Below are 5,756 nucleotides of genomic sequence, written 5' to 3' on the forward strand. Positions count from 1 at the left end.
CAAAATGTCACCCAATTCCAGGGCAGGAACTGTCCCCAGGCATTACTTTGAACAAAGAAACTAATTTATAATTTACAGAGGGAAAGATAACAACACTGTAACTTCTGCATTTTTCCTATTTGAGGCCTTACTATTACTATGCAGTGACTGAGGACAAGCTGGGCAAGATCCTCAGCTGGTGTAGAGTGACTCTGCTGCATTTGTTTCAGTTGCCCTAGGCTGCTTTATTCCTGCTCTTGGGGTATAGTTAAAGGTGTTCAGACATGGATTAAGGTGGTAGAAATTTGCCTGAGACAGAACCATGGGTCTGATATCCACAAGCTTTGAGGAACTTGATCTCTGCTTCTGATCTTCCTGGTTTGCTGTCAGCTGCATGCACTATACCAGCTCCAAACAAGTGTCAGATAATTCTTCCCCTATCTAGGTTGTGGCCTAGCTAGCCTTCAGCATTTGCCATAATATGACCATCAGTAGTAGAATTTATGACTTCAGTACGTGGATGAGGCATAGCACTTCTGCCAGCTCTCTCAGAGAGCAAGGATAGGCTGGTGGGTAGGAAGTGCCATCAAGACTTGACAAACCATGTTTTAAGATCTTACTCTGTTACACACTCCCTGTAAGACCTCAGGAAAATCACTTAGAACTATATTTTCTTGCATGTACAGTGCATGTTTTTTAGGGTTACAATACGTCCGCGTTTTCCTGAACATGTCATCTTTTTGAGTCCTCCAATCTCTGCGCAGGCAGTTTTTTGAAATAGAAATCAATGTCTGGGATTTTGCTCTGCTCCAGTGGCGGGAGCAGCGGGAGGGTGATTGGAGGCAGGAGCAGTGCTGGGGGAAGCTGTCTGGGCACCAGGGCTGCAGCAGGGTCGGGGGGGAGGCACCTGCCCCTCCAGCAGGGCAAGGGGGTGGGGGCTCTTTGACAGCAGTGGGGGCTCCGTGGCTATGCCGGTGCCTGTGCTTGTGTGGGCTGGGTGGCCCTAGGAGACACTGCCCCTGGGGAGGGGGGCATGGCCAAGCCACCTAGCAAGGGGCTGGAGCTTTAGCTCAGGGTGGGGGTGTGCCACAGACATCCTCTCTTCTTCCCTCCAGCCTGCACCAGAGCTAGATTCGCTTTCCCATCGCCTGCACGAATCGGGGCTGCTACGCTCCAGCCTGGTCAGGATGGAGGAGTTGTGAGCTAGGAGTGCAGGGCACTGGCAGTTCCAGGGGGCTGTGGCTCGGGAGTGAGTGGCACCAGCATGGCCCGTAGGGGCAAGGGACCATGGGTTGGCAGTGGGGGGGCACTGGCAGGGCCAGAGGTCTGCGGGTCAGGACTAAGGGGCAGCAGCAGGGATGTGGGGGGAGGGGCTGCAGGTTGTGCGTTAGGGGCACTGGCAGGGCCAGGGGGCTGCAGGTAGAGAGTGAGGTGTCCCCCTAGAAGGTGGCCTCTTTTTTGGAACTGGAAATATGGTAATCCTATCTTTTTTCTAATTTCAACTGCTGGAAATTGGGGTGCACAATATAAGCAAGGAAATACAGTAATAGCAGTCTCTGCCTCTCCTGGGGGAAAGTGAAGGTAATGCTGCCCTGTGGCTCCTTAGCTGCCAGCTGTGGACAGTTGATCTTCCTCCTCCCCCCACATGGCAGAAGCTCCTGCTACAGAAGCTGCTACTCTGTTACTTCCTGTTTCTTATCAGTATTTTCAAGGAAAGATTTTTTTCCCCCTTCATTTTGCCTTTTCAAAAACAAGGTGAATATCTTATTCAGGAGCATGCTGTATGTGAGAGAATACAATATCTTTGTTCATTGTTCCTCAATCCCCCATGTGCACTATGCAGATAATACCATCCTACTTCACAGGTGGATGGTAGAAATAAATATGTTACAGACTTTGACACACTCAGATGTTATGACAGTGGGGGTCATATAAGTAGCTGAGATAGATACAAGAGAACTGAGTACAATTGCATAGTCACTGTGGGCGCTTCTACACGTGCACTTTATTGCACAGTAGACTAATTGACTGTGCTGTAAAGCATCACCGTCTACATATGCACAGCAATTAGACCAGCATAGACTAATTTACTGCACTGTCACATAATCCTATCATACACAAGTACTGTCTGACGGCAGAGTAAATTACAGCACTTAAACACACGTGTAGATGATTATGTTGGGATTAGTTTACTCCAGCTCAAATTACTCTGGAGTTTAGTCAATCATATTAATTGCATGTGTAGATGTGCCCACTGTGTCGGAAGTTTATCCCAGGTTTGGTCCAGTGGCCCATTGACTTCAGGACCAAAACTCCCACTGACTTCAGTGCCTAGATAGTTTTGTATCTACCCTGAGAAAATGCCCCACCCTCCTCCCAGCTGTATTTCTAAGCTCTCCAAATAGCATTTCTGTAGGCATTAGTGATGAGGGCAGTGTCAAATATAACTTACTGTGCAGATTTTTTCAGCTTCTCTTTTTTGCATATGGCTAAAATTAACCAAGTATGGACAGAACTGTACACCGTTAACATCAGAGGGCATCTATACATGAGCATGGACACACTGCGACACATTGGAATTCCAGTGCACCAAAGGGGACTCAGTTAATTGAGTCCTTTGGAGCGTGGCAATTGCTGCACTCCAGCAGCTTCCTACGTCTTGTGTATCAGTGTCCCCGCACTTAAAAATGATGGCGGAGCAGTTGAACTAAAGCTCATTAAATGAGTTATAGTTCAAGCACCTGCCACCATTTTTTAAGTGTAGGGATGCTGATACAGGAGAGATGGTGGCACTTTAATTAGAGTGGCTCTTGAAGCTGCTTTAATTAAAGTGCCACCCCCTTACCCCCGCAACATAAAGTACCCAGATCGCCTTGTGTTATGCAGTAGTGAAGAGAAACTAAGGTGCTGGGGACAAATTTTTGCAGAATACCGGGTGCCAGACTCCTGTACCAGAGAGAGAGGATGTGGAATGTCCATGCTAGGAGTCTGCATCCCATGTGCCATGGAGTGTGCAGCCACAAATTGGTGCTTGAGGATCATTGACTCAGGCCTGTAGGGGGACTGTCAGGAAAGCTAAGGCGGACATAGAGCTAAGACTAGCGTCCAAGATCAAGGATAATAAAAAGTCCTTTTTCAAATACATTGGGAGGATGAAGAAGGCACTGGGTAATGTGGGGCCCCTGCAAAGTACACTGGGCAATCTGGTGGTTGCGCCAGAGGAGAAAGTGGAACTCTTTAACCAATTCTTCACCTCCATTTTCTTGTGCAGGGACTGGGACTTCCCCGCTGTGATGCCAGATGGACTCAAGGGGAACGCCTCCAGACCTCAGGTTGGGGAGGACCGGGTTAGAGAGCTTCTGGAGGGGCTGGACATGTTCAAGTCAGCGGGTCCAGATGCTCTCCACCCCAGGGTGTTGAGGGAGCTAGCAGGGGTTATTGCAGGGCCCTTGGCACAGCTTTACAAGTGCTCTGGTGCTCGGGCCAGGTGCCAGATGACTGGAAGATAGCTAACATGGTCCCCATCTTCAAAAAAGGGAAGAGAGGACCCGGGCAACTATAGGCCCGTTAGTCTTACCTCTATCCTTGGGAAACTCTTTGAGAAGATCCTCAAGGAGCACATCTGTGATGGGCCAGCTTCAGTGATGATGCTCAAGGGCAACCAGCATGGTTTCATTAGGGGCAAGTCATGTCAGACCAACCTGATTGCCTTTTATGATCAGGTCACAAAGGCAATGGATGCAGGTGTTGCTGTGGACGTAGTCTTTCTAGACTTCAGCAAGGCCTTTGACACTGTCTCCCACCCCATCCTCATTAAAAAACTAGGCGACTGTGGCATTGATGCCTACACAGTCAGATGGACTACAGATTGGCTCAAGGGTCATACTCAGGGTAGTGGTGGATGGGTCATATTCGACCTGGGGGGAAGTGGGCAGCGGAGTCCCCCAGGGCTCGGTCCTGGGGCCTGCGCTGTTCAATTTCTTCATCAGCAATTTGGACGATGGGGTGAAATGCAACCTGTTTAAATTCGCTGATGATACCAAAATCTGGGGTGAGGTGAGCACGCTAGCAGGGAGGGAAAGACTGCAATAAGACCTGGATAGGTTACAGGAGTGGGCTGACATAAACAGGATGCGCTTCAATAGTGAGAAGTGCAGGGTGCTGCACTTGGGCAGTAGTAACCAGCAGCACACTTATAGAATGGGAAACTCCCTTCTAGAGAGCATGGAGGCAGAAAGGGATCTTGGAGTCATTATTGACTCCAAGATGAACATGGGCCGACAATGCGAGGTCACGGTTGGTAGGGCTAACCGGACCTTGTCATGCATCCACAGGTGCATCTCAAGTAGAGCCAGGGAGGTGATCCTCCCCCCTCTATGCGACGCTGGTCAGGCCACAGCTGGAGTACTGCATCCAGTTCTGTGCGCCCCATTTCAGGAGGGATGTGGACAACATTGAAGGGTTCCGGAGGAGGGCCATCCACATGATCCAGGGACAACAGGGCAGACCCTACATTGAAAGACTGCGGGGCCTAAACCTGTTCAGCCTTCACAAGAGAAGGCTGAGGGGGGACCTGGTGACTGTCTATAAACTCACTAGGGCGGACCAGAAGGGTTTGGGGGAGACACTGTTTCCTGTAGCTCCCCCTGGCGTGACAAGGAACAATGGACACAAATTATTAGAGAGTAGATTTAGATTAGACATCCGCAAGATCTACTTCACAGTTAGGGCAGCTAGGAGCTGGAACCAACTTCCTAGGGAAGTGGTGCTGGCTCCTACCCTGGGGTTCTTTAAGAAGAGGCTTGATGACTACCTGGCTGGACTCATCTGAGTCCAGTCTTTTCTCCCGCCCAGGCAGGGGGTCAGACTTGAAGATCTACAAGGTCCCTTCCCACCCGACTTCTATGATTCTATGATTCTATAACTCAATGCTGGTAAAGTTGGCTTCAGCAAGGATGTTGAAAACTGTGTGACAATCTTCCCATATGATATGGAGGATTTTCCAGAGGCATCATTGGTGATACCTCTCCAGGCTCTTGAGATGACAATGGTCATCCATACAGCAGAGTGGAGATTATGACAGCATTGTAGACCTGGATTTTGGTGTCTTTCCAGAGATTGCGATGAATAAAGACATACCAAAGCAATTTCCTAAAGGAGGCACTTGTGCACTGTATTCTGTGTTGGGTTTCCTCATCAACGTTCACTCTCTGAGACAGGTAGCTACTGAGCTAGGGGAAGTGGTCAACTACCTCCAGGATCTTTTCTTCAATGGTAATTTGGGGAGGGGTGTCTAATTCATGGCCCAGGACAGATTGAAAGAGCACTTTAGTCTTCTTGATGTTGAGAGAGAGGCTTCTCTGAAGAGATCCAGCATGGTTTTAAGGTTTTCTTCAGTGTGCACAAGGATGGTGCAATCAGCTTATTAAAGGTCAAGGATGGTTGTTTTGAATACTTTGGTGTTGAAGCAAAAACATCCCAGATTGAAGAGTCCTCCATCCATTGGTATTCAGTGTCAATTCCAGAAGTAAGGTGATCCTTAATGAGAACCAGGATGACTATCAAAACATGGAGGACTGAGTTGGGGCAATGACACATCCTTGCTTGACCCTGGTTTAGATGTCAAATGGATCTGTCTCTGATCTGCTACATAAAACATAGTTATCTGGTCATGGAGAAGCCTCATAACCTTCATGTACTTTTAAGGACATTTAAATCTGGCCAGTACATTCCACAGGGCTTCATGATTGGTGGAATCAAAGGCCTTAGTAAGGTGA

The sequence above is a fragment of the Crocodylus siamensis genome, chromosome 1, assembly GCF_052110815.1.
Source record: "Crocodylus siamensis isolate JL-2025a chromosome 1, ASM5211081v1, whole genome shotgun sequence".
Classification (NCBI taxonomy): Eukaryota; Metazoa; Chordata; order Crocodylia; family Crocodylidae; genus Crocodylus; species Crocodylus siamensis.